Consider the following 18,954-nt stretch of genomic DNA (forward strand, 5'->3'; position numbering starts at 1 on the left):
ATGGTCTCGCAGACGCAGCTCCCGCCTGAGATCCAGCTGACTCAGCGCCTAGCGGGGAACGAGCAGGTGACCCGAGACCGGACGGTGCGGAAACTCCAGAAGTACATCGTCGCCAGGACCCAGCGGGCCACAGGTGGGCGGGGGTGCCGGCAGGACACCGAGGGGCGGCGGCGACTAGAGCTGGGACCGTGTGGGGTCTTCGCGGGGCCGGCGGCGCGTCCCCACCGCGTCGGGCTCCCGCCCCGCCCCGGCCGCCGGGTGTAGTGGGACGGTGACACGAGGCTCCAGGGCCACACTCTCCAGGCCCCGTCGGGCCTTCTCCTGTGGGTAACCCCCAGCAGAACGTGCGCTCCTGCTGCTCCCTCCTGCCGTGTGCCACGCGGCTCATCCCCGTCGGTTTGTGTAGCTGGTGGCGTGTCCACCTTTCCCTTGCCAGCCTCCACGAGGGCCAGCACACGCTTCTTGCTGAACCCTTCATCGTACCGCGGTTCTCCAGGCCTGCCCCACCCCTGTCACAACTTCAGCACCACGCCTCTGCATCCTTAGAAATGCAGATTCTAGGGTCTCAGCGCAGATTCAGCGACCTGGCTTTAGGAAGCTCCACAGGGGACCCTGGTCCACACACTGCAGCCTTTGTCAACCTCGTTTGCCCTCCCTAGTGACCGAGTGAATTCTCTTTGAACGTTTGAGGCATCACACAGAGAAGCACAAAACTCCATGTAACACTGGGTGAATGACCACCAGTAAACTCACTTTAGGGCCACCATCCACTCAGGAAGGGGTTAAATTCTGAATTTTGAATCTCAGGAATTCCAGGGTACCTGGTTTCTGCCTGTTGTGCCTCAATGTTTAGTGAGTACAGGAAGTTACCTGAGGAGGGTCCCACAGGGACTGAACTGGAAGGATTGCTTGGGGAGGGGACAGACTACTCCAGTTACCTTTATAGCAAATAGGACTTTGGACTAATCCAAACACTGGGTGACTGGCACTAAGAGGTTGGGGTGGAGGTTCGTTTAGTCTGAATGTCACCGTTCTGGCACAGGTAGTTTCACACATGACGAGCTGCTGAAGGTATGGAAAGGGCTGTTTTACTGCATGTGGATGCAAGACAAACCACTCCTGCAGGTGAGTGCATGGGCAGGAAGCCACAGAGTGTGGGAGGACAGGTGGGCATTAAGCATGGCCAGGGATGCTGGGTGAAGTTGTGTGCCCTCAGTGCTGTGTTCTATCTGGCAGGAGGGCAGGGTCTTTGATTAGAGTGGCTCTGGCTTGTACTAAGGACAGGCATGGTTTGCTGAGTCAAGTCCCACTGTGCCACTGACAGTGGCAGTGATGGCCAGGACATGGGTGAAATGTCCCATTGGGTTAAAAACTGAGTGCTGAAATAATGAAGTTCAGGGAATAGAACTAGGTCTTCTGAGATAAGGATTTCTCTTACTGACCTTTTAGAACAGTGGTTTTCAAAGTGTTCTTTGCTCTTTAAAGTAACTTGGGTGTGAAGGAGCTTATTTAAACGCTGAGTCTTAGCTCATATTCTGTACTTACTAAGCAGCCTTCTCTCAGGCTGTGGGCTCTGCTGTCTTAGCATGGACACTGGGTGATGCCTGACACAGAGGCAGGCAGATAGTGACTTCTAGGTCTTGACCTCATCTCCTGCTGATAAGAGGTTCCCTGCTCTCTCTTTTTCCTTTTAACCATCCCCTTCTTGTGCTTAGCCTTGGGCATGAGGGTAGTGACTGCCACTGTCTGTGGTGGGGGTTCTTTTTTAGCTGGGGGAAATTACACAACTCAAGTCTGCTACGCTGAGACCCACTGCTCCTGGCTGTCTATAATGAGTCAGTGGATCTTTGTGTTTACTTGTTATTGTAAGAACACAGTGCTTCAGGGACTGAGGGTGTGTTTCTTATTTTTTGCACAGGAAGAACTAGGAAGGACAATCTCCCAGCTCGTCCATGCTTTTCAGACCACAGAGACACGTGAGTAAACTGCTGTAGTTAAGCCCACATGTAGATGCCAGAGTCACTGAGATTTAAGCCATCAGACATTGAAGTGTGTGGTCTGAAGTCTAGAGTGAGAATAAGCCAGCAGCTGGGTGCTTGTCATGTGTGAAACATGGCTCTGAGTACTAAGGCTGCACCATCCACTTACCCAAATAGACTCAAGAGCAAATGAGGCTTGAGGTCCTGCATTTTAAAATTAAAATGAATTGACTGAGTTCTACCTGATGTTTTGATATTCCTGCAGTGTATTTCTCTAGCTCTTCATTCTGTCCATGATGAGTAGTTTTCATCTTGCCTGCCCATCAGAACCATTTGGGCAGCCTGTGAAAATCCTAACCTCCAGCTCCCGGGGCACAGCCTGGGCATTAGCATCTTAGGCCTCCCCACACTGCACTGAGGGCAGCCAGCTTTGAGAGTGTCCCTGACGGCAGCTGGAGTGGTACTCTTGGTGCTAGTTGCATGCACAGTGGGTTTTAGTTCCCTTGAGTTGAAGCCACCTACACTAGGGGTGCCCACCTGGCATCTAGGTTTGGGAGACACTTTCATTGTGTTGAGTAACTGGTGGAGTAGATCATGCTCCCTGATTGTTTCTTCCTAAGCTCTTGCAGAACAGTTGCTGTGTTCAGCATAGCCCAAGTTGTCCGCCTGGCCTACCTCCCATGATTTAGTAAACCTAGGCCTGCCTGTGCCTGGGTGGTATCACCAGCCCTTTGCTCTTGCAGGGATTTTGTGGTGGGAGATAGTTGCCCTCCTTGTGTGTTAAGTCTTTGGACTGCATGGGCAGGAATGGTCCCTGGGGACCCTCTCCTTGGCTTACATACAGTGTCTTCTCCCTGTGTCTTCATGGTGTTGTCTGTGCGTGCGCACATATAGGCACCAGTCAGATTAGAATAGGATCCTCACTAGTGACCCTATTTCACCTTAATTTTAGTCTGTGAAGAAGACTCTGTGTCTTTGCCTTCACAATCACATTCTGAAGTACTGGTGGTTAGGACTTCTGCATGTTAGTTTAGGAGAACGTAGTTCAACCCATAGTGTCCTGTGTCCGACACACTGTTATCATGTATAATGTAGGGTCATGCATTTTTTTGGGTTCATGGATTGAATACTGAGAAACCTGTGTGCAGTTGACACTGCCTTGGTGACACTGTCTTTGGGTGTCAGGAGGTGTGCAGCCTGAGCCAATGTGGCAGCAGAGGAGCTGGGAGGACAAGGCCCGAGGGTTGCTTCTCTTGCCAGCCGCCTTGCTCCCTCCATATGCCTTTCTTGGAGGATGTGGCTGTGGTTTGGGCTGACCTCTGGTCTCTGTGCCCGAGTTCCCTGTCTGTTCAGCCAACTTATCTAGTGTTACTTTTCTACTCAACCGGCTGGGACTGAGAAACCCCAGAGGCTGCCTATGGGTGGCTTTCTGAGTGGGGGCTTTCTGTTCTCCCCTGCCCTCCCAGAGTGTCTGTGTCCCTCTGTGACTCAGTGTTGACATGGCTCTTCCCCCAGAGCACCTGTTCCTGCAGACGTTCTGGCAGACCATGAACCGCGAGTGAGCCGGCATCGACAGACTACGCCTGGACAAGTTCTACATGGTGAGGAGGGGGCAGTCACCCTTCCTGTCCCTGGCTGTGTGCTAAGGACCTTAGGCAGGGTGGCCCTGAGCCCCATGGGCTGGGAGTATACTGGCTTAGAATTTTGCAGTGTTTGTCCCCATTTGGGAGGTTATTAAGTGGGTGAAGAACTGGATTCTAAAAACCCTGCACAGACTCTGGGTTCCGAGAAGGAGAGGCCGTGCGGTGGTTTCTGGCAGGGTGACACCGATGGCACAGTCCCCTCCCCCTTTCCCTTCATGTTACACTCCCATCGGGGTCACCAAGGAGCTGGGTATTGTTGACACACGTGTTGCTCTGGCCTCCCTCCCCCATGGAACCACAGCTTTGCACTGTGACGTGGGAGTAGTCCCCAGATGAAGGGACCTTGTCATTGTGTTGAAGCCAGTGAACCTAATGGGGATGCCCAGCAGGGCAGTGTCTGGGCCTCGCCAAAGGTAGCTCAGTGGCCAGCTGCAGCCTGGGCTGGCCTTCTATCGACAGCACACGCATTGGTTCCTTACAGTGAGACACATGCAGAGCTCAGGAGGGCAGGAGGGTGGGCTTTGTGGCGCAGGTGGGCCTGGGCCAGCACTGTCTCTGCAGGACACAGCTGGGTGCCAGGGCACCCTGTGTGAAGCTTCCACACTGAAATGCAGTTCTTTCACATGATGAATGCTGTTGTTTTCAAGGCCCATTTCCTGGGTACTCATGTGACCAAGTTAGCAGCTCAGGGCTGACTCGGAGGCACTGTAGGGAGGCACCTGCCATAGTGTCCCAGGAATAGCATCCCAGCTGCTGGGGTGTGCTGTGCACAAAGGCAGTCTTAGTGTCCTTAGTTACTTTTTACCATGCCCTGTCACCTTATGGGCATTCTAAGGTGGGAGAATGACAAAAATATTGAGCTGTGGGAGGCAGATGCTGAGCCTGGGCTTCTCTCAGAGCAGACAGGATATACCTGTGTCCCTGCTCTCTGTGGGGTTTGGAGCCTTGGAGGGCTTGGGGAAGAGTGCTTGCTTCAGACCTGGCTTTGCCTCCCTAGCGAAGGAGCTCCACTTCTCACTCCATTCTCGCTTCTGAAGTAGCCGTTAGGTCAGCCCTAGTCTGGGGACCCGACTTAGCTCTGTCTTAGCGTGACATCTCAGCTGTATGCAAAGCTGCGTTCTCTCAGGGTGTGGTGGCGCACGCCTGTAACCCCAGCATCTGGGGAGGCTGAGGCAGGAGGATAACCAGTTCAAAGCCAGCCTCAGTGACAGCGAGGTGCTAAGCAACTCAGTGAGACCCTGTCTAAATAAAATACAAAATAGGGCTGGGGATGTGGCTTAGTGGTTGGGTGCCCCTGAATTCAGTCCCCGGTACCCCCCCCAAAAAAAAGATGAGGTGTCCCCCGCACTCATCCCATCAGCTGCTCTCCAGCTGGCCACTTGCTGCAGCCCTCCCCTTGGGAGCACCTGGTGCATGGAGGGGAGGCCTGCAGTGAAGTCTGGCTTGTGTTCCCCTAACACGAGTTTCCTTTTGTACCAAAGCTCATGCGGATGGTTCTAAATGAGTCCTTGAAGGCCGTGAGAACACAAGGATGGGAAGAAAAGTGAGTCATCACGCCGAACCTGAGTCCTGGGGCCACTAAGGCTGGGGGAGGGAGTCCCGAGTTCCTCGTGTAATTCTTTGTCATAAAGAGGTTCTGGAGTTCGTGTTGAAGGAGGCCCCCAGAGCTGGAAGTTACAAGTAGTCCTAGTGCCCATGGAAGTGCCATTGCTCTGAGCCAGGGCGGTCAGTCCTGAGAGTTAGAATGGAGTCTACTGGGCACACTGGACCAGCAGCTAAAGACGCCCTTTTTGATAAAAAAGAGACATGTTCAGCTCTGTTAGTGGTCACTGCTCCCTGTTCTAAATGTGTCCTACCCCTCCCTGCGTCTTACCTTCAGCAGCAGTACCTGGGGTCAGTTAGCCTTTCCTTCCCCACTGTGAGCTGTCTTCTCTAGTCTCTGGCTTCCTTGGGTAGCAGTGGGCTTCCGCCCAGGAGTCCTGTGCTCTGCCTGGGTTCAGCTCCACCTGCTGTTTGAGAGACCCCAGGCTTAGAGATCTGATGCCAGGTGCCATTTGGGGCTACCCAGGGCTCTGCCTCCAAGCTGGGGAGTTGGGTTTTCAAGCCTTCATTGGCAGCCGGTGTAAAGTGAGTTTCTGAATATTTAACAGTTTAAAGTTTTTTTTTGTTTTGTTTTGTTTTTTAATATTTATTTTTTAGTTATAGTTGGACATAATATCTTCATTTTACTTATTTACTTACTTTTATGTGGTGCTGAGGATCGAATCCTGGGTTTCACACATGCTAAGCAAGCGCTCTACCACTGAGCCACAACCCCAGCCCAAGTTTTATAAATTAATAAAAATTACCTGGGCCGGGGATGTGGCTCAAGCGGTAGCGCGCTCGCCTGGCATGCGTGCGGCCCAGGTTCGATCCTCAGCACCACATACAAAAAAAAGATGTCAGGCTGGGGATGTGGCTCAAGTGGTAGCACGCTTGCCTGGCATGCGTGCGGCCCGGGTTCGATCCTCAGCACCACATACAAACAAAGATGTTGTGTCTGCTGATAACTAAAAAATAAATATTAAAAGATTTTTTAAAAAAAAGATGTCATGTCCGCTGATAACTAAAAAGTAAATATTAAAAATTCTCTCTCTCCCCCCCCTCTCTCTCACTCTCTCTTTAAAAAAAAATTACCTACAATTTTTTTGTAAGTATAAATGACACATGCACAATTTAAAGAACTCAGAGAACTACTATGAAATATTAAAAAATATTTTTTAGGTTTTTTTAGGTACTTGGGATTAGACCTAGGGCCTTATACATGCAAAGTATATGCTCTACTGCTGAACTACTTCCCATCCCTGAAAAGTCACTTTCACTTGTTATGGTTGCTTATAAATGCAACTGGAGTGATGGTATCTGCCTGTGGTCTGTGACTTGGGAAGCTGAGGCTACCCTCAGCAATTTAGCAAGACCCTGTCTCAAAAAGGCCTGGGGAGGGAGCCCAGTGGTAGAGCATCCCTGAGCTCTGTCTCTAGTATCCAACAAAACACAGTGCTGCAGGCATCTCTCTGCGGAGCACTCCATGTCTTACTGAGTGTTGGCCTCTGTCTGCCTTCTGCTGCTGCAAGGTTTTGTCTTTATTCTCCTTTTTAAATTTTTTTGGGTGAGTGGGGAGAGTGGATTGGAAGTGTATTTGGAGTTGACTTGTAATTAGAAAGTGTGCCCAAAGGAGCTGCTCTGAATCCATGAACCTGCCATTGCCCAGCTGTCAGAGGGCTGTTGGGACAGATGCAGCTGGAGGCCCAGGCTGCCCTAGCTCCTTGTCTTTAGAGTCACACAGTGAACAGGCCCTGGCCCCAGCCCACTTTCTCTCTTCATGAAGGAGATTCAGCAGGAGTTGGACTAGTTCACTGAGTGCCTCGAGGTGTGAATTTCTGAGGGTGATTTTCATCCTTGAATTCCCAGTGAGGACTCTGAGAGCTGGTGACTCCAGCTCATTTTAGGACTCAGTAGTGTGGGTCATCCTGAAGGGGCCCAGGGCCTCGGGGTGACTTTGTTGTGATCACCGTTTTTGGGTTCACAAGTTAGAAAAGTAGCTCCATCCTTGTGGTAACAGCCACTGGTTGCAGAGGGTATCCTGGGGAGCACTGGTAACCTCTTCCCTGGGCAGGCAGAGTGATGGCTTGGGCCTAACCACATCCCATCCCAGTCCCCACAGGCAGACAGGTCTTTGTTTCTAGTGCATCAGGTGTCAGCAGGAGCTCAGCAATGGCCTCCTGCCATGGTGTCTTTCTCTTGGTTAGCACGGGTCTCACCTCCTTTCCTGTGAGCCTGGTAGAGTGTCACTTTTCCTTCCTTAGCCAGTTGTTCTGTGTTGGAATTGCCTAGGGGCTCTGGGCTTGGGGCTCTGCACTGTTAGCGCCCCTGGGGTTTTGGGTGTGTCTAGACTGCTAAACACTGTTTGCTCCCTGGGGATCTCTGATCTGAGGGTCCAGGGCCTCCCTGAGATCATCGGGCTCACATTTCAGGAAGAGCTACTACTTGTATGTGTTCTCAGCCTGCACTCCATGTGGCAAGGCTGGGAGGCCAGCAGGTGGCTTGCAGCCCACTGCCCTTCCTGGCCTCTGCCTTTCTCTCCACCTCTGCTCTGTCTTGATGCATATTCCTGAGCTGTACCCTGCAGGGACAACAGAGAGGACCATCTGGCCAAGGTGGCATAGTGTCCTGCCTCAGCCTGGCCTTTCCCACTTGCATCTTGATTGTTGCAGAGGTTGCTGGGGCCCACATGCACACTGTTCCGGTGCTGGCCATGGCCACGACACCCTTGATTGCCACCCTCCTTGCTGCACAGACCACCTGTGGGTGCAGAGAGTGATGTGTTTCCGGTGGAGGTGCCCACCTGTGTGCATTCTTGCTGGAGCTTTTAGAGGGGACGGGGCACCAGTGGCGTGTGGCCCTTATGGCTGCTGCTGCATTTGCCCTCTTATTCAGGCAGGTTGAGCAGCTTCTGGAGCTGCTGATCACTGAGATCCTGCACCCCAGCAGCCAGGCCCCCAACGGAGTGAAGAGCCACTTCATCGAGATCTTCCTGGAGGAGCTGACCAAAGTGGGAGCTAAAGAGGTGAGGCCAGTGTCGGTAGGGTGATGGAGCTCAGTGTGGCACGTGCCAGGGACTGACCAGCTCCCCTTGCTTTCCCGCAGCTCACCGCAGATCAGAACCTGCAGTTCATTGACCCCTTCTGCAAGATCACTGCCTGCACTAAGGAGTAAGTGGCAGGTGGCTGGGGCCTGATCCTTCCTCACTTGCTTCTGGGTGAGACTGCCTTGGGGATTGCTGCCCCGTTTGACTATGTTTGGGCTCTGGAAGCTTTTGGCCATGGGGTGAAGTAGGAGGATGCTCGGACCTGCTTGTGGAGAGTCGAGTCCAGCAGGCTTTCTGGCTTCCATTTCACCCTCTCAGCTCCCTGGTTTTGCATAACATTGCTCGGGGCATCTTTGAGACCATCGTGGAGCAGGCCCCATTTGCCATTGAGCACCTGATGCATGAAATGGATGCGCAGGACGGGGAGGATGAGGTGTCAGATGGTGACAGTGAATCTCTGGAAGGTGAGTGTGAATAGGACCTGCTATCCCATAGACTCTGCAGGTGAGGGTCACAGTATACTAAGGTGGGCTTCTGTCCTCCGGTTGCTTGTCCTGGACTGAGCCTGCGTGGCCTACTGGTCCCTTGCTTCTGCTTCACCCGGAACTCCCTGGCAGCACAGTACCAGTGACCTTGGAGAGCACCAGGCACGTGTCTCTGCTCTCCTTGCTTGCTGTAGCCTCCAGTGCAATCAGCACTGTCCAGCTGCCCAGCTCCTCCCGTGCTCCCCACTAATCCCCAACCTAGCTCCCTGGAGGCCCTGCTGTGCCAGGCTACAGTGCTCCCTGGGGCCTGCCTGCACCCTGTCCACCTGTCACTCAGGCTGCCTGACTTCCCCATTTACAGTGTAGCCTCTGCTCTGCCTTACGCTGGGTTACTCCATGTTGGGTCACTCACGATGACAGCCATCAGCTGCTCTGTTGAGCTCCTTATTCCAGGTCCACTAGGACCTGGCACTCTGTCTGTGTCCCTTGCATCTGGGTACCATGCTGGGTGTAGTCCCTGACTTCCTTAGGTGACTTGGGGTGCTCTGGCAGCAGCAGATCTAGCCTGCCTGCTTCCAGTCTTGCTGTAGAGGCTCTGTGTACCACGTGACATGTCCTGTTGGAAGGGCAGGTCACCCATGGCTTAGGACTCAGTGCCCATGCTGGTGAGCCCTTGGCCTTCCTGGGGTCAGCCCACACCCCTCTGTCCCCAGCGCATCATCTGGGGACATCTGTGTGCGCCTTCCCTGGCCCCCCTTGCCCTCTTCTATCATCCTGGAGTCTCCAGGCAGGTCCCTGGATCCTGCTTGTGGTGCACCAGAGCAGCCCATGGCCCTGCCGCTGTCACTCTCCACGTGTGCTGCCCCCGCAGCTCTGTTGTCCTGTGCCTGCCTTCTGAAGTCAGCACCAGCAAACCCCTGAGCACCCAGCCTGGCACGGGGGCCTTGACTGAAGTGGTCTCCCACTTCCCCTGGTCCAGCCCTCTGGTTGGGTTGGCTGCCCTTTGACCTTGCTGTGGGATTTCACCACCAACTTTGCTGCCTGAGGTCAGCCAAGGCCCATCTAGGAGACCGCCCAACAGCCACCTGCTGTCCTTCCCGTCCTGTGCCTGCTCTATTCCCAGGGGCTTTGGAGATCACGAGGTCCTTTTCATTTTAGGCTCCATACACAGGACTGACCTTGAGAAGGGCAAGGGGACAGGAGACGATGAGGACAGTGCTGGCCCCGTCCTCCAGGTAGGTATCTGGGCCTGTAGATACAGGCTCTCCTGCTCTGCTGCTGACTCCAGAATGGAGGGTGATAGCTATGGACTTGGAGACTGACCTTCATGGAGGTCAGCTTTGGAGGAAAGACAGACGGCAGGCCTGGTTGCCTGCAAGGGGCAGGGCCAGTGAGTGGGATTGGGGTCACGTGCTGGGAGGGTGGGTGCAGAGGCTGGCCCCACAGCAGTCCTTTTGCCATGGACAAGTAGGCGGCCTTCCCAGACCTCCCCTGCTGGGGGGCATTGCTGGCTTCATGAGGGGACACATGCTGAGTGGTTGGCTTGGATTGCACTGGGAGCCAAAGCAGCGACCCGAGTTGGAATACAGTGCTTACTGCTGTAAGGTGAAGGAAAATTGGGCCCTTTGGGCTAAGAGTAAGATTACTGTCACTTGCTACTTCTGCATCTGGTTGTGGCTGCTGGGAATTTAAGGTTGCGAGTGGGGCTAGCTTTGTAGCCCTCTAAATGTGCCGGGCAGTGCCACTCTGGAGGTATGGAGACCCTGAGCCTGTGCTGGTGTGGGCCAGTGGATTGCAGGGTCCACGTGCTGGACTGAGGTCTGCTTGGCAAGGTGACTGACCTGGCCTCCCTTTTTGAAACAGTTTGACTACGAGGCCGTTGCTAACAGGCTGTTTGAAGTGGCCAGTTGGCAGAGCACTCCTTCTCAGAACAGGAAGCGCCTTTACAAAGTGATCCAGAAGTGAGTGTCTTTCAGGGCACCTGGCCTGTCCTTCTCCATCCCTAGAGCTGCCTGTCTTAGCCCCACTGCCTCTGCTGACATTGTGCCCCCTGCACTGTCCCTGACGCCACTCAGCCAGGCAGAGGACTTCAGAGCTCCCATAACAGGTGTCTCACCAAGGGCAGGGTGTCTTGGGCCCCTCAGCAGCTCTGGGTGTGTCCCCAGGACACAGCTTTGGCAGAACCAAGGCTGTGTGTGACAGAGTCTGTCTTGCTCTTGCAGGCTGCAGGACCTGGCTGGAGGTGAGGATTGGATTGGCTCCATGTGACCCCATCTTGGAGGCGTTCATCCCTAGGGCCCTGTGGTGGTTCCCCGTGCTCCCTCGGGGGCTTGCGGGGCAGGGCAGGGCAGGCAGAGCGGCAGGCTGAGGGTTTTGCAGCCCTTGTTCTCTAGTGCTTAGTGATCCTCAGCCCCTGGTGGCTGTGAGACACAGTGCTGGTCCAGGGCTTTGGAGTGGCTGATGGTGGTGTTGCCACTTGGGCAGGGAGCTTCTCCACTCTGCAGCGTGTGGTGTAGGTGACCCAACAGGCCGCTCCTTGGGAGGGTTATGCAGGATTTCAAAATGCAGCCAGGTGAAGTATTTTACCTGGGTGCTTGCGTGCCCGCCCCTGGGTTCCTGTTCATCACTTATTTGCCTGTCAGTCCATCCTCTGTCCACATGGTGGCCTTTCCCTGATGGCATCAGGAGCTGAAGGCCAGCAGTTTTAGTGAAGTTCATGCAGTGAAGGGCATGAGTCACACACACTGGGTGGGCATGTGCAGGGCACAACACCCACAGTGGTACAGAAGGGACCCTTGTGCCCCTGCACAGTACTGCTTGTTTGAGAAGTAGACCAGCCTCGATGTGATCTGAGAAGGGCTTCCCAGGTGCTGCTGTTCTGGGCGGGGACGGGTCAGGCTTCACACTGTCCATCTCAGCTGTGGGGTTGTTGCTCAGTACCTCATGCCTGGCAGTAGAACAGGCCCTGTCTTAAGTGCAGCACGGGCAGGTGTGTGCGGCACATTTCAAGCCACTCTCAGCCTCCTGACTCACCCGGATTCTCAGGCACCTTCCCCGAGGACGACATCCCGGAAAAAACCTACAGGCATCTGCTTGAAGGGAGGTGGGAGCACAAGATGAGGAGGCACTCACTGAAGTCAAGGCCAAAGAACAAGAGGAGGAGGACTGGAGGTGACTATTGACATCCAGGTGGTTCACTTGCTGCCCTGTCCCTTGCCCCTGGTCACCTCTGATGTCCTTTCCTAAGTCTCCTCTTCAGACACAAGTGCCCGCTGGCTTCGAGTTCTGGGGCGCCCTGCATGGTCGTGGTCTCGGGGTTGATCCTGGGACTACTCTCCACCATCCCGCTTCCTTGCCTGAAGCACACTGGCTGTGGGAACTGCCCTGTCCACACCATGGTGCCTTTCTCTGGGCTGCCTACCTCTTTTTTCCCATGTGCCTCTCCTCTTCCATGTCCTCCGGCAGTCCTTGAGCTTCACAGCTCTTGACCTTGTCAGGGTCATTTTTCCTCCCTGTCCCTCCCTGATGGCCACAGGATTGTGCTGGACAAGGCACCTATGCTAAGGACCGACCTGCATCTGTGCCCTGTGGTAGGCTTGAGTGCCTGCTTGCCCTGGGGCGGGCAGTGCCCTGTGCCAGATATGGCGCTGCAGGGAACTGAAGAACCCTCCCCGCCATCTGGATTGACCTGGCCTGGGCCGCCCACTACTGTTGAGCCCCTTCTGTGTTGTCCCCACCTGGGTAGTGACTTCCCAGCAGCCTGCCCTCAGCTGGGCCCCAGGACCTGAGCCAAATGCACAGGTGTGCAACTTGAATCAAACTCAGGGCTTGGCAGCTCGGCTCTGAGCCAGGGTCGTCCCTCCTCTCCCTGCAATGAGCCAGTCCCACCCCTCCACGCCTTGCTTCAGGACTGGGCCTCCTGATCCGTCCTCTTGACAACTGGTTTTTCTGGAGGTGTGTCTCCAGGCTTGGCCCTCCCTGTCACGAGCACAGGTGACTGTGGAACACACCATCTGTGCTGATGTAGGTCCCCTGGTGGGCTGTGGCTGCTGTGCCTGCAGGGGACTTGTTTTGGAAGAAGTGTGTTTCCTGTTTCAGCAGGGGAAGGCGAGGAGGAGGCCTCTAGTCCAGACCTGGGCTCAGGGACTGAGAGGAAGAGGAGCCAGAAGAGGGTCAGCCCCAGCGTTGCACGTGCAGAGTCTGGTGGCCAGAGAAGGGTCCACAAGAAGAGGAAGCCGAGGCAGGGAGGAAGAAGAGGCCGTCGCTGAAGAGCAGGAAATGACGTGGCCTGGCCAGGATGGGTGGCCGCTGAGCTTGCTGTGGCTTTCCTTGTCTGCAGCTGAGGTGGCTGAGGGGCAGGAGCCTGGCCTGTTGCCATGGCCTCTGAGTGCCCACGGCTCCTGAACTTCTGTAAGGGGAGAAGCAGGGGGTGGGGAGAGTGGGGGCCCTTCATTTTGTGCCAGCCTCAGAAAATGCACCTGAGTGTGATGTCCTTGCGCCAAAGTTCAGACTTTGGGGACTTGGAGCGCCTGTCTCAGCCTGGCCTGCACCACTGGGTCCATGAAATAAAACACTGTACAGTCCTTTCCACAGCTCTGCTCCTTCTGGGGCATCAGGGTAGACACTGAAGCAGCAGGTGGGGCTCCTGAGCACTGTTTGCATTTTATATCCGTTTTTGTGGGGAAACAATGTCTACCAGTTTTCAGAACCTGATGAGAGCTGCCAAAGTATTGGCAGTGCCCAGATGGACAGGGCTCTGAGACTCCGCCCCGGCACTCAACAGCCTCACCGGGAGCTGGGGTTTCATGCAGCTCTTGTTGATTGGCATATCCACGGCAGGAAAATCTGGCTCCTGGCATTCTGGTGGGCCTGGAGACCACAGCTGTGGCAGGAGGCCTGGGCATGCCACACGTGTCCCCCCCCTGGGTACTCAGCCCCCTTCTGTCCTGCCCCGTGGGTTCCCGGGGCTGGGGTCAGCTGGGAAGCAAGTTGGAGGCCATGGGGAGGGCAAAGCCATCTGTCACCTCCTACCCCATGGGTGGAGGGGTGCCTTGATGTAGGGGAGAGGTGTTTAAGACTTGGCCTGCTTGGTTGTGTACTACAGGATGAACTCTGCAAGGCAGATGTCGGGGGAGCCAACTGCTGGGGCTAGAGGCAGTGTGCCCACTTGCTCAGGGACAGGGTTTTTTGTTATTTTTAAACTAAAGGCCATCAAGTGATTGCCGGAGAGCCCCACAGCATGGTGGGTCATCTGCCAAGAATCTGCTCAATTCAATGTTTACCTCATCCAGAAGCCCTTCCACAGGCAAGACTGGGCGTCCGAGCAGATCCTGGGTGCCAGGGCCTGGCGGCATGTGAAGTAAACCATTGCATCTGCACCTGGCACCTGCCCATCTCCCTGCTCAGGGAGGGTGCCTGGCTAACACCCAGGGTTTCTCTGTTCTGTGCTCTCCCGCCAACTCCCTTGTAGGTGTTCCTGGAGCCAAGGTTGCCCTGCCCTTGGCTTTACAGTTCCCTTCCTGCTGGGTGCCCTCACCCCACTTGCCCCTTTTGACTCCTATGTGTGTTGCCCCACTGCATGAACCCAGTAATACTGGTGTCCATGTGAAGACCCTCCTCACCCAGGCTGGTGGCTGAGAACCCCCCAGCACCGCCTGCTCCCCTTGGCCCTGTCTACGGACCTGTACACAAGTGTGTGGGCAGGGTGGGGGTACCTGGCCGTCAGGTCTCCTGGGTACTCTCTTGCCCTGTGCCTCTGCTGGGTCAGGGCTCCCCACAGCATTTGAAGCCCATAAGAACATGTAAGAAACAGCTCATGGTGAACCCCCTAATCAGAAACCAGGTGCCTCTAGTCTCGGTGACCTTGCCCATTAGGGAAACAGCATTTCCCACAGTTCCTTTGTCCTGGGCAGCTTGCACACCTGTCTGCACAAGTGGCAGGGGCCCAGCTACAGGGTGCACACACCAGAGGGTCACTGTGGGGACTGTGCTACAAGTGCAGCTGGTGGGCAGAGGTGCTGCGTGGTGGGTGTGGTGAGGCCTGCCAGGGCCCCCTAGCCTCTCATTTATTTTTTTACCATTCTCATTCCCATGTGGGGATAGAGCCCAGGAGTGCTTAACCACTGAGCCACATCCCAGCCCTGTCTATGCTTTATTTAGAGACGTGGATCCTCCTGCCTCAGCCTCCCAAGCCGCTATGGTTATCTGTGGTCCTTTTAAGACTAGTTCCCCATCTTAAAAAATGTTGAGCTGTAATTCAGCCCAGCACTAGGCCTCTGCAGCCTGTCTTGGAGCAATTTATCACCTCAAAAAGAACCTCCAGTGCCATGCCCACTTGTCCTCCAGCAGACGGGGCAGAAAGCCTGGGTGCTGCAGAAGGCCCTGCCGAGGCAGAGATGGGTTGTAGGTCACAGGGCTGGGACGTTCACGTAGACTTCCTTGAGCAACTAAATGGTGAGGACTTTCTGTGGCTCAGGGACTTGTGGACTTCAAGGAGCAAGCACGCCGTTGTGCTGCCACACTGTTCGGATGTGACATTCTGGGAGGCTGAGCAGTAGCTCCAGGGCTACAAGGCTAGCAGGCCATCTCAGGGACACCGAGTCCCTCCAGTACATGTCGGTGCAGATAGACAAGGAGCCCAGCTGCAGCCTGATGACTGGAAGCTGCAAAGGGCGGCTCAGGGCAGTCCAGGCCACCAGAGTGACTCCATTCCACGGCTGGTTCTGGTGGAGAATGACAGTTTTGGCTCACAAGCCATTGCCTTGGCTAGGACAGTCTCTGCACCATTCTTCCACAGTGGCAGTTGTGACGGCAACTCCCCCATTTTAGCCTCCTGTTGGGAGGCTGAGGCTTCTGATTCCCGGTGAGGTTAGGCACTGGTGAGGTGGGCATGGGGCAGTGGGCAGGAACTGAAGAGCCCTGGGTGCTGGGGCACATCCTGGAGAGTGGCCCAGCCAGGGTGGACTTCAGCCCACCCCCGCTGTAAGATGGTGAGTGGAGTTAGGACAGTCCTGCAGGTAGTGGGACTGGAACACTGACCAGTTCTTGGGAGCCCCCACCTTTGCTTATACTGCTTCATAGACACAGTCTGGCAAGAGGGGACTGTCCCTCCCTGCTGGCTTAGAAGATCCCAAGATGAGAACCAGACAACAGTTGGGACCCACAGTCCAGACCCATGCCATGGCCCTGGCAGGTTGGATGGAAAGGAGGTCCTGCCACTGTTATGTGGCCCCACAAGAGAAAGGGCCCAGAGTGGGGTCCATGTGCACCGGCCCCCACTGCAGGGTGAAGACCCCTGGTGGAGGTCCCATGGGCATGCTTCCCCCGTGGGCTTTTCCACTGGGGAGAGAGAGGACACCAGAGAACCCAGGGGCACTGGCTTGGAATTGATTCTGAAAGGTGTTGCTGAAGACGGGCTGATTGCCTTCTGAACTGGACCTGGCGGGAAGAAGCAGTGACAGTCCCGCCCATCTCTCCCCACAGCTGCTGCCATTAGGGGTTTTGGGATGTCCCTCAAGTGCCATATGGTGGCCACCGAGCTGTTAGCTGGCATCTCTCTTTGTCGGGCACCCTGCATCCCCTGGAGTTCACTGTGGGACAGCTCTGCACCCATGTGGGTGTTTGCGCACACCTACCCATTGACACCTGTCACCCGCACACTCACCACTCATCCACCTGCCCTCCTGCCTCCTGGTGTCTCTTCCATGCACCCACCCACCTGCCTGCCACTTGTCTATCCAGGCGTTGCCCTGCTGCCCACACCTACCTGCCATCTCTCTCTCTAGCGTCTTCTAACCTGTGACCTTAGGGAACACAAGTGAAGAACCAGGGTTCATTCTGTCTGAGTAGCCCATCCCCCGTGGGTGTCGTGACTCTGTGGTGGCATCCCCCACAGGGGCACCTCTCTCTCCAAGCCATCTCCCAATGGTGTCACCTCACCCCTGGTGACATCCCCACATGGACATGCCCGCAGAGCCCCTGTGTTGACATGGAGTCTGCCTCACCGGGGGCGAGGAGAGCAGGCACCTGGCTGGGCTCTGGGGAAGTAGGCCCAGTTTCTCTGGCCCTGCCCCAGGATGTTGCCACGCCCCTGCTCACGTGGGCTGTGTCCCCTCCTGCCTGGGACCTGCACAGGCACGGTGCCAGCATCTGCCTCTGGGGGTGCCCCTGGCCCTGGAGTGGGTTCTGGAGAATAGGCTGCTGGGGCATCTCCATCCCCTCTGGGGGCTGCTTGTGGTCTCCAGGGAACGTCTGCCAGTGCTCCTGGCTCCCACCAGCCGGAGTCCTGCCTTGCTGAACATGACCTCTGCTCTGCTCTGCCAGGGGCTGCGTTTCTGCTCATCTCCCTGCCTGGGGCTGGAAGTCACAAGTCAAGGGGATGCTTCCCGCGGTGCTTGTGTGTCTCCTGCCTCCAGGTCTAGTCAGGGCTGGACACAGGCATTGGCTTTTTTAAGTCTTATAATTATTAAATTCTGTCTTGATACAAGTTAAACATGTGCCTGGATTTGGGGAGTCGGGCATTATCATAATTTAGCGTAAAAGCCCCGACTCCGGCTGCTTCAACAGGAAAGGCTGCTGGCCCCATGTGAGGTCACAGCACCGCAGGCCTGCGCCCCTTCCAAGCCCACAGCTGCCGGGCTCACCCTGGGGAGTGACTGCACCCCAGCCACCGTCCCACCACTGACTGGTGTGCTTGGGCCACATGTGGCACTGGTCCCACAGGGGCTGGTCACAGGAGGAGGCCACACCCAAGGGCCAGCTGCACTCTGATGCCAGGCACCTCAGGAGCAGGACATGGGGGCCTTGGGGAGGTGGTGGTGGCCTGTCTTCTCCAGGCTCCACCAGGTGGTAGCGAGGCAGGGGCCTGCACCTTTTCCTAGGGCCAGACTCCTGCTGCAGGTGGATGCCCTCCTGGCCTGGCTGTCTTCCTCTGTGCGAACAACTTCCTGGGTTGACCTGCCCCTTCCTCCCCAGGACAGCAAGAGCTGGGGAGGACAGCAGGCGGGCACTCGGAGGTGGCTAGCAGCTGAGCGGATACTGCTGGGTTTCCTCTTGAGAGAATTCCCCTGGGGGAAGTTCTGCTCAGACCAGGGCATTTCTCTGGACGAAGGTGCGGAACAAGCTGCTCCTGGGCCTTGTGCCGGCACATATGTCCCCAGGGACAGCTCACCCGCAGCAGCTGGGCACTCTGGGACTGCTCAGAGCTCCTCTGGGAAGGAGGAAGCCTGAACCGGTGGGGGGTGGGGAGCAGGAGCGGTGTTTCCGCGGGAGCCTGGGTTTGGTGGCTGTGGCTGGGTGTCCCAGAGGTGTCTGTGCTGGTACTAGCTCAGTGGTGGAGCACTTGGCACAAAGCAGAAGGCCAGTCACCTTCCTGACCTTGAGGTGGTTGAGAGGCAGGAGAAGTGTGAAGGACCCACGTGTTCCCAAGTTGAAGTTGGTGGTGGTACCTGGTGGGTTACTGTATGATTCTTTTTTTTCTTCTTCTGATTTTTTTTCCAGTTGTAGATGGACACATCTTTATTTATTTATTTATTTTTATATGATGCTGGACTGGATGCTTCATGCATGTGAGGCAAGGGCTCTACCACTGAGCTACAGCCCCAGCCCAGTGTGATTCTTTTTTATCTATGTTTGGAATGTTACATATTTTTCTACAAAAAAGCTGGATGTGGTGGAGCAGGCCTATAATCCCAGTGACTCAGGAGGCAGGAGGGTCAAGTTCAAGGCCAGCCTGGGAAATTTAGGGAAAACATCTCAAAAAATAAAAAGCACGGGGGATGTGGCTCAGTGACAGAGCACCCCTGGGTTCAGTCTTCTGTACTGGGGGGGGGGAAATGCAAAAGAAAAGCAAAAGCAGAAGTATTAGGCCGGTCACAGTGGCACGTGCCTGTAATCCCAGTGGCTTGGGAGGCTGAGGTGGGAGGATCACGAATTCAAAGCGAGCCTCAGCAACTTAGTGGGCGCTTAGCAACTCTCGGACACTGTCTCTAAATCAAAAAGGGCTGGGGGTGTGGCTCAGTGGTTAAGCACCCCTGGGTTCAATCCCCAGTACCAAAAAAAAAAAAGTCGTTTTAGGAAACACAGTTTTCACAGTTTCCCCTCTGTTGTTGGTGTTTAGGATTTCAGAAATGGGCTGTTTGAAAAGCCAAGCATTCCTGGGAGGAGGGAGTCCATTAGTGGCCTGTTCCTGTTTATCTAGAAGCAGCGCTTTCCTTTCACTT

At 55.3% G+C, this 18,954-nt stretch overlaps 1 pseudogene; it reads left to right on the forward strand.

Moving 5' to 3' along the window:
* On the forward strand, window positions 1–13,075 carry LOC143410155 (ribosomal RNA processing protein 1 homolog A-like; annotated as a pseudogene).
* The last annotated feature ends 5,879 nt before the right edge of the window (window positions 13,076–18,954 follow it).

The sequence above is a fragment of the Callospermophilus lateralis genome, chromosome 11, assembly GCF_048772815.1.
Source record: "Callospermophilus lateralis isolate mCalLat2 chromosome 11, mCalLat2.hap1, whole genome shotgun sequence".
NCBI lineage: Eukaryota > Metazoa > Chordata > Mammalia > Rodentia > Sciuridae > Callospermophilus > Callospermophilus lateralis.